At 41.0% G+C, this 14,822-nt stretch overlaps 1 protein-coding gene across 8 annotated transcripts in view; it reads right to left on the bottom strand.

The window, feature by feature from the left end:
- ADAM22 (ADAM metallopeptidase domain 22) overlaps nt 1–14,142 on the bottom strand; it is a 105,535-nt gene extending 91,393 nt beyond the window's left edge. For all 8 annotated transcript variants that reach the window (XM_039361579.1, XM_039361580.1, XM_039361581.1 and 5 more), the window contains exon 1: nt 14,093–14,142. The gene's annotated coding sequence lies outside the window, so the exon portion shown is untranslated. The remainder of the gene's footprint in view (nt 1–14,092) is intronic.
- Between the last annotated feature and the right edge of the window lie 680 nt (nt 14,143–14,822).

Below are 14,822 nucleotides of genomic sequence, written 5' to 3'. Positions count from 1 at the left end.
GAGATTGAAGGGGAAGGAAGGAAGGAAGGAAGGAAGGAAGGAAGGAAGGAAGGAAGGAAGGAAGGAGAGATTGAAGGGGATAGAGATGGAGATGGAGATGGAGATGGAGGGAAGGAAGGAAGGTTGAAAGGGAAGGAGATGGATGGAGGGAGGGAAGGAAGGAAGGAAGGAAGGAAGGAAGGAAGGAAGGAAGGAAGGAAGGAAGGAAGGAAGGAAGGAAGGATGGATCTTTGGAGAGTCATGTTTTCCCAGATGGTGATGAACTGCAACTGAACTGCTTTTTAGGGCTGCTGGAGATGGTAGTCTGGCTGAGAGCCAAGCGGCAGCACCTCCAGGGCCTCGGAAGCCGCGCGGAGGATCCGCACGCCTCGAAGTCACCGGCTGCCTTCTCGCGCCCACCAACCTGGAGCCCCCCATCCTCATCCCAGCACCTCTTGCCCTCTCCCAGCCACCCCCCGGGACCTGCCCGCCCCTCCAGCCTCCTGAGTGCCATCGCAGCGATGGGGTCACGGGAGCCCCTTTCCACACTGCACAGCCCTTCACCCCCACTATCCTTTCCCGTCGCATGTGAGAGGGTGCGGCCGGAGCTCAGAAGGCGCCGCTTCTCCCCTCCCGGCCCGGCCAGCTGGACTCCGACGCACTTGCAGGCATTGCCGCCACCTTGCCCTCTTCCCCACCGCCTGGCCGCTTCTGAGGCCCGGAGCCTAGCGAGTTGGGAAGAAGCCACTCCTGGCTGCCAGTCCCAGGGCCGCGCTGGGCACCAGAGGGCCGAAGCGGCCTCAGATGGCAAGGGAGGTGGGCCAGGCAGCATGGGGGAAGCTCTGGCGTGGTGTGGAGGGCGGCCAGGGGCGGAGCGCAGCCGGGCAACCAGGAGGAGTGGGGACCGGCTCGGCGCTGCAGCTCAGCTCAGCCAGCAGCGGCGGCAGCGGCAGAGCAGCCCAGTAGCAGCGCCAGCAGCGGCCCACCACCTCCACCCTCCTCCTCTCCCACTGGCTCCTCCACCTCCAGGATGCCCTTCTCCTCCAACAGCGCTTGTTCCTGCCACCGCAGTGCCATTGCGCATGCCCCCGATGCCGCCCCGGGCTGGCTCAGCTTGGCCCAGCCGCCCACGCAGCTGAGCCGGCCTGGGGCGGTGGCAGGGGTGCACGCAATGGTGCTGCAGTGGCAGAAGCAGGCACTGTTGGAGAAGGGCACCTTGGAGGTAGAGGAGCTGGCAGAGGAGGAGAAGGGCGGCGGCGTTGGCCGGATAGAGGAGTGGTGTCTCAGTTCTAAGACCATCGGAAATATGTGTTTTCTGATGGTCTTAGGCGACCCCTGTGAAAGCATCGTTTGACCCCCAAAAGGGTTGTGACCCACAGGTTGAGAACTGCTGTCCTAGTTGGGGCCTTTCTGATGGTTTACATCTGCATTTGTATAGAGCTGGCTTCTGCTTGGCAGAGAGAGAGAGACTTGGAGGCAGGGTTGGTTTCTGCTTTTAAAATCCTTTTGAAGAAATATATTTTTCTGCCCTTTTAATATTTCCTTCTCTGGGGGGCTGACTTCCCACAGCACTTAAACTAAAATGGAAATATTACACAAAGTGGAACTATAGATTAGGATTAAGGTAAACTGGGCAAAGGAAGTTTTTGAAAAGCATTTTTGCTAGGGTAATGCAGCTACAGAGAGAGAAGAAAATTCATGCTATTGCTAAGTCCCCTATATACCTACTTCCCAAATCAATTTTTCCCAATTTCAATTTCAGAACTTTCCCTAAAGCAGAAAAGAATTTGCTTTGTTACCTATTTGCTATGAAAGAATTAAATAGGCACTGTCTACAAGTACCTGAATAATTTAAAAAATGTTGAAAAACAGTGTATTACATAATGTATTTTTATTGCTCTTCTAGTACATTTAAAAAAAAATAAAAAGTACTGAAATACACAGAATATTTTTTTTTGTTCTAATGTTATCTAAATTGTGTGGTTGACTTATTTTGGAAAAGAATCTTTCAAAACAAAATACAATAAAATGGCAAAACAATAATCACACAGTTTGCTTGCAATGGAACACTACTGTGATACAGGAAGTCTGGACCCATTTAAGAACAAAATCCAGACACTTCAAAAAAAACAACAAGAAGAAAATAAAACAATGTTGTTTGTTCTGAAATCTTTATTTACACACTGTCCTTTACAAAAACTCCTTTACTATTTTTATATGGATCCAAATTTACATGGAACAAAATCTAATTCTTTATGTATATTACGCTCTTAAAAACTGTGGTGTAGTTAATATATACATTAGACATTCAGGAAGCCAAAGTGCTGCATTACTCCACCGAAACCAACTGCAACTTTCTTTGTCCTGATTACCCTTCAGAACCATTGTATTTGAATGCCATTTAGAAGATACCAAATCAGAAAATTCAGTCTATTGTGATCGCAATTTCATGTATTTTACATTCTTCTATAGTTTCTTTTTAATGAAGATGCAAAGGAGCACATGCTAGACATATTTTTTACCAAGAATTAAGATGTTTCCTCAAGAGTGAAAGAAACTCAGTACAGAGTTGAATGCATGTAGTAAGGCTTTAACATTCATCTTATAAATACTTCTCCTCGAAGAGGGCAAAACCCAATGTAGAGTTGAATGTATGTGATACTTTAATATTCATTCATTGTGATGTGATAATTAAAATATTCTTGACAAGAACATTATTGTCATATAATAGTTTGTTCTTCCTAGATCTTCATAATTCCTTATTACAATATTTACTTTCATGTGGTTCTGTCTAAAGCCAATTTCAAATACAAAGTGTTGTGAACTTGCCATGTAGAACTAATAAATGAACAAAAACAAAGGAGGTATATATTTCACTATCTAATTGAATTCCTTTTGTGCACAGAATTATGCACAGTATTCATTACACCACATGAGCATTTAGCATTAGCCCCAAATGTCTTCACTATTACAAAAGTCCCTAGAGTGGGCAGGGAGCTTTGCACTGAAGGAAAGAGAAAAAAATGGGAGTTCACCAAACAAAGCACAACTGGCAGCAGAATACATCTCCATGGAACAGAAACACATTGTGCACTGTACTTTAACTTTAAAATTCTAATTGGGCTACCCTAGGAGAAAGTGAATTATGCAAGTCAAGAACCTGAATAGTTTACCTCCTGGGAGGAGGAAATGGGTGGGAGAAGGGGGGGGGGAGAAACTGATTTCCTGAATCAATTTCTTTTCTGCTTCTGAGAAAGGACAATAATATTCACGTTTTCAATTGTCAATTTGGCTTAACTTAGCAACTTGAAAAATAAAAAAGAAAGCTTATAGAACTCTTTTGAATTTGCTGAGTACTAACTGGAATGAGAAATAGTTCCAACTTCTCTGTCAGATGGAAAGAAGAGGGGGTTACATTTGAACTTCTTTATTAGCCCATTTTGATAAAGCAATTGCCTATACAGTGAACTTCTTAAAGGCACAAAGCACATGTACATTCTCACAGAAATGCTGCAAAACTACTGGAACAAAGGCTAGTTTAAACATCTTTATAACATGCAGAGATTTAAAAACTGGTCACTACTGTTCAATATGCTTATTTTTTGCATATATAGTGGCAATATAACTGAGCAATGAGTTGCCATTTTAGTGTATGAATGGAAAATTGAGAAAGCTTTGACATGCGATGAATCAAGGCAAAGTTTGATTGAGAAAAGCCTAGAATCATGCAAAGGCAATGATGATGACAAGAAACAAGAGAGAGAGAAATTTATGGTCTGGATTGTAAAAATATCCTTATAAGCTTATTAAGGCAAGACCTGATTTCTGAACCAGCTGCTAGAAAAGGAAGGAGAACTAGTGAGAAAATTAAGGCCCTTTCGATCATAATCTTCTTGGGGCAGATACTAGGCCACAGAAGAGGCAAAATATCACAAACATGGGAACATTTTTTTGTGAGAAAAACTAACCTTTGAGAATAAAACACAATAAGGTGACAAAGTTTACATAATAATAATATCATCATGTTCTAGATTATTCAAACAACAAATAAGGATAGAAAGGACATTTTCTCAAATATGCAACCAAATAAGGACAGAAATAGACAGGAGTAGAAATCTATAAAAAGAATATATAAACAACAAATACGCTGTAAATCAGAGAACATAATTTCTCCCACTTTTTCTTCAGAAGCTATTTAGGATGTGAGTGTTTGGGAACAAGTAAGTAGCATCGCTAATGCCTTCCATAATAGATATATCCTGGAGCATTTGCTTGGAACAAAGATCAATATTCCATTTATTCTAAGAAATCTTTCATTTTAAAAGCTTTCCTATCTAAGGTACTTACAGTAGATAACTTAGATAACTTACACTAATAACATTAATAATAACATTGTCTCTAAAATGTGGATGTAATGTTTGTTTTGTCTAATATCCTCTTCTAATGATTCCACAGACAGGACCGCTCTGCTTTATGTTACAAATACTATCCACTGTAAACAAATAACAACAACAACAACAACAACAACAACAACAACAACAATAATAATAATAATAATAATAATAATAATAATAAAGTTTGAAGAGACCTTGGAGGTCATCTAGTCCAACCCCCTGCTCAAACAGGAAACCCTATACCATTTCAGACAAATGGCTGTCCAGTCTCTTCTTAAAAACTTCCCGTGTTGGAGCATTCACCGCTTCTGAAGGCAAGTTGTTCTACTGGTTAATTGTTCTAACTGTCAGGAAGTTTCTCCTTAGTTCTAGGTTGGTTCTCTCCTTGATTAGTTTCTATCCATTGCTTCTTGTCCTGCCTTCAGGCGCTTTGGAGAATAATTTGACTACCTCTTCTTTGTGGCAGCCCGAGATATTGGAATACTACTATCATGTCCTCCCCTCTTTCTTCTCTTCATCAAACTAGACATATCCAATTCCAGCAACTATTCCTTATATGTTTTAGCCTCCAGTCCACTAATCATCTTTATTGCTCATCTCTGTACTCTTTCTAGAGCAGTGGTTCTCAACCTGTGGGTCGGGACCCCATTTGGAGTCGAACGACCATTTCACGGGAGTCGCCAAACAACACAGTCCGCCATTTTTCCCCCTTTTCCTTAGCTGTGCTACTCCCTTTTATTCTATTGCAGCTGTTCTCAACATTTGTGTGACGGCGACCCCCGTCACACCAACGTTATGCACATGCACGGTGCGCATGCGGGGGGGCTGTCCCCATGCGCAGCGCGCATGCGTGGCAGCGCCCCCGGAGAGGAGAAAATGGCGGATCGCCGCCTTTGGCGACCCCCGAAAAATGGTCGATCGACCCCAAATGGGGTCGCGACGCATAGGTTGAGAACCGCTGTTCTATTGGCTTTTGAAAGCCAATAGAATAGACTCTCTTGAATAGAGTCTAATTCTATTGGCTTTCAAAAGCCAATAGGAATTGTCCAGGCTGTCTCTGCCCTGCTGAGCCCGCCAAAAGTCTCATTCTGCAAACGGTGCTGCACCAGTTGAGTAGTCCTCGACTTACGACCGGTTGAGTAGTCCTCGACTTACGAACGGTTGGGGGTCACAGCATTAAAAAGGTTGAGAACCAATGTTTTAGAGTTTCATCATCTTTTTTACATCGTGATGATCAAAACTGGATGCAGTATTCCAAGTGTGGTCTTACCAAGGCATTGTAAAGTGGTATTAATACTTCACGTGATCTTGATTCTATCCCTCTGTTAATGCAGCTTAGAACTGTGTTGGCTTTTTTGGCAGCTGCAGCACACTGCTAGCTCATATCTAAATGATTATCCACTAGGACTCTGAGATCCCTCTCACAGTTGCTACTATTGAGCGAGGTACCACCTATACCAGTGGTGGCAAATCTATGGCACGCATGCCAGAGGCGACACTCAGAGACCTCTCTGTGGGCATGCACACCATTGCCCCAGCCCAGCCTTCTCTGTGGCCCCTTCTCACCAGCAGGAGAGTCACCCCTGGGCACAGCCCGCACAAAGCAGCACAGCCAAGGACATGTCATCCAGGCAGCAGGGACAAGACTCCACCCTCAAGCTGTGTCGCACATAGATGATGCTTCCGAGTGTGGGTAGAGAGTGCAGCTGCCATGGTGTTGCAGGCAGGGCTGCCTGGGCAATCTGCTGCTGTGGGCCCTGGAGGTGGTAAGTGGCCATGCGGACAGGTGGGGTGGGGTAAATTGGGCGGGGCGGTTTTTGGGCACTCTGTGTCTAAAAGGTTTGCCATTACTGACCTATACTATACCTGTACATTTGGTTTTTCTTGCCTAAATATAGAACCTTACTTTTTTCACTACTGAATTTCATTTTGTTAGATAGCGCCCAGTCTGTCCAGATCCTCCTGTATCTTAAGCCTATCTTCTGGAGTGTTGGCTATTCCTGCCAGCTTGGTGTCATCTGCAAATTTGCTGACTTTCCCATCCATCCCCTCATCCAAATCATTGATGAAGATGTTGAAAAGCACTGGGCCTAGAACAGAGCCCTGAGGCATCCCATTACACACTTCTCTCCATGTAGATGCGGTTCCATTGAGGACCACACGTTGAGTACGGCCAATGAGCTATGAATCCATTTGGTGGTGATGCTGTCTAGCCCATATTTTTCTATTTTATCAAGTAGTAGGTTGTGGTCTACTTTATCAAATGCCTTACTGAAGTCTAAGCAAATTATATCCACAGCATTCCTCTGGTCCACTAATTTTGTCACTTGGTCAAAGAATGCAATAAGATTTCTCTGGCATGATCTGTTTTTGACAAAACCATGTTGGCTTTTGGTAATGACTTTATTTGCCTCTAGGTATTCACTGATTCGTTGTTTGATTATCTTTTCCAGAATCTTCCCAGGTATTGAGGTCAGGCTAATAGGTCTGTAATTTCCTGGATCTATTTTTCTCCCTTTTTTCAATATAGGAATTACACCAACTCTTTTCCAGTTCTCTGGTAGTTCCCCAGTGCTCTAGGATATTTGAAAAATATAGTTCAGTGGTTCTGAGATCACATCTGCCAGTTCCTTCAGAACCTTGGTGTGTAATCCATCTGGTCCTGGTGATTTGAACTCGTCTAGGCTGGACAGGTGCTCACTTACCATTTTCTTGCCTATCTTAATTTGTGTTTCTAATCTGTTTTTTATTGCACTATTTTTGATAGGTTGGTCTGTTTTAGCCCTTTGTGTAAAGACAGATGCAAAAAATGAGTTAAATAGTTCTGCTTTCTCCCTGTTGCTTGTCACCTTCTTGCCACTTTCCCCCACTAGTGGACCAATCATTCCCTTAACTTTTTTCTTGTTTTTTATATGTTGAAAGAAGCTTTTTTTTTGGTTATTTTTGACTTTGGTCGCAAGCCTTAGTTCTTTTTGAGCCTTAGCTTTCCTCACTTCATCTTTGCAGGCTCAGACTATTTGCTGATATTCTCCTTTAATTATGTGCCCCTCTTTCCATCTTTTATACTTGTCCTTTTTATCTTTCAATTTACCAGAGAGTTCTTTATGCAGCCATTCTGCTTTCTTTTGAGAGCTGTTATTTTTCTTCTTTGTTTGGTATTGTGCTAGACTGGGCTTTTATTATCTCACTTTTCAAAATTTCCCAAACTTCTTAAGTTGTTTTCCCCTGGAGGATTCTCATCCATGGAATCCTTCCCAAGCTCTCTCTAAGTTTATTGAAATTAGCTCTCTTGAAGTCCAAGACTTTAGTTTGACTGTATTTTATTGATTGTGCTTCCAGAATGTTGAATTCCAATATTGCATGATTACTTCCCCCCAAGGTTCCTATGGCTTCAACACCTTCTATCATTTCATCTCTGTTAGTGAGAATTAGATCCAATATGGCTAATCCCCTAGTTCCCTTCTTTACTTTTTGGGAGACAAAATTGTCTGCTAGGTTTGTCAGGAATTTGTTTGATCTTCTATTTGGAGCAGAGTTTGTCTCCCAGTTGATGTCAGGGTAATTAAAGTCCCCCATTACTATTGTGATGTGCTTCTTACATACCTTAGTTAGCTGACTAGCAAAAAGTTCATCTATTTCCTCTGTTTGGTTGGGTGGCCTATAGTACACACCTATGGCAATGTCATTTTTCCTCCTTTTATATTGACCCAAATGCATTCAAGACAGTTTTCATCATTGTTATGCTCTATTTCTGTAGAGATGTAGTTATTTCTTATATAGAGAGCAACTCCACCTCCTCTTTTGTTTGGTCTGTTTCTTTTAAATAATTTAAATCCCTCTAGCTACGTGTTCCATTTGTGGGTTTCATCCCACCATGTTTCCGTAATGACAACAATATCATATCTGCCCTCATTTACCTAAATTTTTAGTTCACCCTGTTTACTGTTCATACTCTGTGCATTGGTGTGTAGACATTTGAATCCTTTATGATGGACCCTGTGTTTACTTTCTACATAACTTGTGTGTGCTTGAGTTCCCTATTTTCTTACCACCTGTTTGGTTAGTGCACTTTGTGTGGCACTCGCTATTAAAATCTTGATTTTTGCTTGACAGCAAGGTTGATATTCTTGTCCACACACACATCTATGTTACATGCACTGGTAACCCTATAATTTTTTGATTGCCGGGACAGGGATGTTCTGTATTAATTAACTCACTGTCCCTGATGTTTAGTTTAAATATTCCTCCAGAAAATCTGTGAGTTTATTGCCAAGTAACTCAATCCCTTTCTTTGATGGGTGCAAACCATCTTTTTTTTTTTGTACAGATTTTATTAGTTTTTATCACAAACCATCTCTTTTGTACACTTGTCCATTACACCAGCTGCAGACATTGTGACTAATATGACCAAAGCTTCTCCTTTACACCACTCCTTTAGCCACATATTGAATTCTGCTATATGCTGGCAGTTTCCATTTTGTTCCTTATACACTGTTAAAACCTCTGAAAAAGCAAGCCTACAACCTATCCTGCTAAGTTCCTGCCCCAAGCGCTGGAAATCGTTCTGCACAGAGAGTACATCTTTTTGGGACAGATCGTTAGTGCCAAGATGTACAATAGTCTCCACATCACAGTCCTTGCTGGCATTCTTGGCTATTTTAAAAATAGGCTTCTTGTCCCTACTGGCAAAGCTCGTCTTCGGGTCACTATCACCTGTCCCTAAAGTTGGTATTGACAATTCTTGATGGAAAAAAAAAATATGGCATATCAGCCAAAACTGAGATGAGAGCCAGAGAATAAGATTTCTCTACAATAAACAGTGAAAGAGATATCATGTTGTTTCCAGTAACAATACCAGCCATGAAACATTAGGCTTCTCACAGATAATACACTGAGTAAAACTGTGGCATATTTTAAAAAATTAAAAATAAAAATATGTTGATTCTAAGCTATGGAATGAATTCCCTCAGGATCTGCTCTCAGTACTTTCAAAAGGTAATCAAGTTCTTTTTCTTCAGCTATGCACTCAGTGAGCTAGATTAAACATGATTTTTAACTTTCAATGATATTTTATAGTATCTTCCTTCCTTTTTACTTATCTACCTATCTACCTAACTTCCTACATGAATATCAAACCTTGATAGAAATAATAAAAAACAAATATGCAAGCTAGTGATATGGTTTTGGAATTAAGCATGTAGAAACTATTTACATTATAAAGGAGAGATAACAGACACAAGATAGTTGTCCTGCTATTCTTGCATAAGCTGTAGTTCAGTGGTTCTCAAACTTCCTAATGCCACGACCCTTTAATACAGTTCCTCATGTTGTAGTGACCCCCCAACCATAAAATTATTTTCGTTGCTACTTCATAACTGTAATTTTGCTACTGTTATGAATTGTAATGTAAATATCTGATATGCAGGATGTACTTTCATTGTTACTAATTGAACATAATTAAAGCATTATATGTAATTATATATTGTGAAATATTTATTTCTAATTACAAATAAATGAAATCTTGTCTTGAAGCATGGTGTAGCATGGGTAACAGTCGTAATATAACAACAGTAAACTACATTGCTACATTTTGCGACAGTATGTGTAAAAATCCAACGTCAGTGCGAAGGTTGAGATTGCTTCTTTCTCACCAGATCAGAAATTCTCGGGACAGTTTTTCCAAGAGCACAACGAAAATGGCATGAATGAGAAGTATACAAATCCGTATACTAAATCAGAATATCAGCAAATAGCCCGAGCCTGCAAAAATGAAGTGAGGAAAGCTAAGGCTCAATATGAACTAAGGCTTGTGACCAAAGTCAAAAATAACAAAAAAAAAAAGCTTCTTTCAACCTGTAAAAAACAAGAAAAAAGTGAAGGAAATAATTGGTCCATTAGTGCAAGGCTTTTCAACCTTTTCACCGATTGTACCACTTTTAGAATATGGCAACATTCGAGTACCACCAGTCACCTAGCGAGGTGTCAAAAACTTGACCCAAAAAATTGGAAAAAAATGATAAAGTACAGGTAGTCCTTGACTTACAACAGTTTGCTTAGTGACTGTTCAAAATTACAATGGCACTGAAAAAATTGACTTATGACCATTTTTCACACTTATGACCGTTGCAGCATCCCCAGGGTCATGTGATTTACATTTTGATGCTTGGCAACTGATTCATATTTATGATGGTCACATTGTTCCAGGGTCATGAGATCGCCTTTTGCAATCTTCTGACAAGCAACGTTAATGGGGGAAACCAGATTCACTTAACAACCATGTTACTAATTTAATCTCTTTCTTCCTCTCTCTCTCTCTCTTCCCCCTATTTCTCTCTTCCTCTCTCTCTTTCTCTCTCTCCCTCTCTCCCTCCCTCTCCCTTTCTCTCCCTCTTTCTCTCTCTCCCTCTTTCTCTCTCACTCTTTCTCCCCTTTTCTCTCCCTCTCTCCCTCTCTCTCTCCCTCTATTTCTCTCTCTCCCTCTCTCTCTCCCTGTCCCCCTTTCTTTCTCTCTCCCTTTCTCCCTCTTTCTCTTTCTCTCTCTCCCTGTCACTCTCTCTTTCTCTCTCTCCCCCTCTCTATTTCTCTTTCCCTCTTTCTCTCCCTCTCTCTATTTCTCTCTTCCTCTCAAAGGTCCTTAAAATCCTTAAAAGTTATGCTTGGGTGGAAGATGGGGTGGGGCAGACAAGTACTCAAAAAAAAAGAAAAGAAAAAAAAGTGCAAATAGGCATCCAGTAGCTAGCTTGAAGTTTGAACGACTTCTTTCTCTTGCCACCGGCTTCTAGGAGGAGCAAAAGACATTCAGCACTGCAACCAGGCACCCTGGACTAGCCATTCTAGGGCTTCCTGCACGGGCTGACTTAGTTGTCTGCAACTTTCTCTTGTACTTGGGGGGAAGGGACATGGACGGGAGAGATTCCATCTTTCTCATCCGAGGAGGGAAGTTATATTGGACCGTCGACTCTGTGTCAAGTGCCGTGGGCCCGACATTCACAGGCAGGCGGGAACCCGTCTGCCAAGCCGCCACCTCCCCATCACCCTCCACACTGGCGAGCTCCATCACCAGACCTCCCAGCTAACAAGCGCACATTCAGGGGGTTGCCAGCTGACGGGCGCAAAAGATCGGCGCCGCAGTGGCCTCCCAGCCACCAGCTTCTTTGGCTGGAACAATTGCCAGGGCTTGCATGGTCCCGGCGGCGGGGAGCGCATCAGCGGCCATTGGGAACCACGCAAGCGGTTCTGTGCCACGGAAGCTTGAGGCATGGGACGCAGAGCGGCATGGTGCCATGGAAGGCAGCAGGACAGGGGGGAGGGGTTACCAGCATCCTGCTGGCCAAACTCTGGAAGCCTGCCTGAATGAAAAATTTTAGGGGAGTTGAAAGCGAGACAGGTTCCTAAGACCATTGGAAATATGTGTTTTCCAATGGTCTTAGGCGACCTCTGTGAAAAAGTCATTCGACCCCAAAGGGGTCGCGACCCACAGGTTGAGAACTGCTGCTATAGATAGATCTAAATTTTCTCTTTCTTAAAGTTTATCCTGCTGGGACTTTTTAGTAAAGAAACCAGTGATTATTTGTGATATAAGAGTTCACTAGAAACTGAACGAATCTCAGTGGGGGATTTAGAACAAATGCTATTACATCTATTGAACTGCTAGTATGCTTATTAAAAGTAAAGATATGATTTTAACATGCATTCCTCTTTAGGAGGCATTTTACATGCATTTGCCCTTTCTGTGAATTAATTTTTCAGGAATACTTAAAATCACACTGAGAAAATGGAGATAATCTGCAGGTAATGAACATTAAATAAAGTGGGCTAGTTTTGACTAAGCTATATCTCAAAATGCACATAAAGGTATTAAATAAATCAAAGTCAAGACACAGAACACTACATTCTAGCAAAAGTTTTTGAAGGAAACCACATAATCAAGGAATTGTAATGTACAGTCTATAGCAGTGGTGGCGAACCTATGGCACGCATGCCAGAGGTGGCACTCAGAGCCCTCTCTGTGGGCACGCACATCATCGCCCCAGCCCCGCCTCCCCCTGCGGCCCCCTTCTCACAGGCAGCCCCCCCAGAGGAGAGTCGCCTCCAGTGTGGCCCGTGCAGAGCAGCACAGCCAAGGGCATGGCAGCCGAGCAGCAGGGACAAGATTCCGTCCTTGCACCCCATCGTGCACAGATAATGTTGCGGGAATGCTGGCGGAAGGTGTGGCCACCATGGCACTGCATGGCCGTCTGGGCAATCTGCAGTGGGCCATGGAGGCAGTAGGTGGCCCTGTGCGTGGGTGGAGCTGGGGGGCGGTTTTGGGGCACTCGGTGTCTAAAAGGTTCGCCATCACTGGTCTATAGACACCATAGCATATATGCTGTGCCAATAACATTTGCATGTTTTCCCTGTCCAAGCATTAATATTGTGGGTTTTTTGACATTTACATTTAAAAGGTCAATTATTTTGAAGTCTCTCAAGATTTGCTTCAATAATAACAAAACATTTTAGCATTTCCCAGATCACAGGAAGAAAATTTTTGGACTAAGTATTCACATACCATACCTACCTTTCAGCTTGTCAAAAATAGTTTCAGTGGCTTTACTTTATAGAAAAACACTATTCTTATTAGAATAAAATGAGACTCTAACTGGATTGGATTCTAGATATTGGATGCTAAATATCCAATAAATAGAAATTTAAATCCCCATTCTTTTTTAATACCAACATCTTTAGTGTTTACACTTTGAAATGAACAGGTTCTTTAACCTATATTTATTTTAATGAGATCTATTACAGTTTTTTTTTATAAGAAAAAGATTTTGGATTTGAACATGGTGATCTTCGATGAAGCATAGAACTCCTTTTAAATTTATCACAGCAATTTAAAAAAATGACCATGAAGATAATTCATATATATCTATTATAACTTGTTTAAATTATGTTGGCAGGAAAGAAACACATCTCATCCTCTTTGATTGCAATCTACATTTAATCCTTCTGTTTAAATAACTGGAAATGTCACCTAATAATTTTTTACAACAAAGTGAACTGTTTGTGTATTATACATTAAGGCAAATAAACTGATGTGGAACATCAGAAATGTACCTTTTTCTTGGATCAGTTGAGTGTAAAGGTATAGAAAATTACTTTGCCATAAAAATTAACAAAACCATGAACTTTTGAAAATTCTACATTTATTCAATATATATATAATTATTCAAATTTCCAGATAGATTTATACAAATGCAATTCTGCAAAGAAATACTGAATAAATATGTTTAAATATTTTTATTTCTCTGTGATAAATTACAGCAAGATTCTATACCCTAATTATTTATGTTCTTAATATAAATAATGATGTGCAGCCAGCTGCACTCAGAATTCCCCATTCCATTCAAATTTCTCCATGCCAATGCTGTGGAGTAAGCATGTACTGAAAGCATTAACATGAGCTAGTTTATATTACAACTATTATCAAAAGTTCATTCATGGTGGAATTGTAATCAGCAACATCCAGATATCAAGTTTTATTATGAGAGGTAATCCTTCAACAGAATTACAAAACACAGACACATATTGTACCTCTCTGGAATATTACAAGGTTTGCACATTTAAAAGCAACTTCAGTTTCCTAGAATCAGAGTCTAACAACAGCACTTGCAGTACATCATGACAATTGAATCGCATGCATCCACATAATATAGCAAAAATAAGTGTCAGCATCTTACTTTAATTTCTATCGTCTTCCCATTGTGGTCAGTATGCCTTTCAAGATAATCTGAAGACAGTAGATCACTGAAACAATAGAAAAAAAATATTTATCAAATCTACAGTATATGCTTCTCAACTCCTCAGAAAAATTACACACGAACATACACAGAGACAAACACACACACACAAACACACACACATTATTTTCCACTATATCTCTGTGCTAACCACCTAGTTAAAAGTACCATTTGTGGAGTACAAAACTGATAGTAACTATTTTTTTTATGTGTGTTCATATATGTGCTAAAAACACTTGACAGGTAACTCTACTAAGCTTCTGTTTCAAATGCAATGTTTTTCTCATCACAATGAATACAACACCTATATTTAAAGGCAACTCAGTTGCTTTTTAAAATATATAAATGAAACCAAGCCCTCTATTATACAACATAGATTCCATGACTGCTATCACTGTCTCACAAACTCTATTATCTAGAAATCAGTTTGCCAATAAAATGCATTACTTTCTTCTAAATATGGCAAAGCAAACAATATGTGGCAGAACTCATTTCTTTTTGCCTTTGGCATTTTAATCCTCATGTATGTATTAATACATTATGAAACATACCTGCGAAACATCATCTTTATTTCAAATATTCTCTCATTGTTATTAAGGTGATTAACAGTGTGCCTTGCTGAGGAATTCTGGGAGTTGACGTCCATGAGTCATAAAAGGGCCGAGTTTGA

This window comes from Crotalus tigris, unplaced genomic scaffold (genome assembly GCF_016545835.1).
Source record: "Crotalus tigris isolate CLP2741 ecotype Arizona unplaced genomic scaffold, ASM1654583v1 scf7180000019305.191637, whole genome shotgun sequence".
Taxonomy (NCBI): Eukaryota; Metazoa; Chordata; class Lepidosauria; order Squamata; family Viperidae; genus Crotalus; species Crotalus tigris.
The sequence above is the reverse complement of the archived record's forward strand: the minus strand, read 5'-3'. Positions and strand labels throughout refer to the sequence as shown.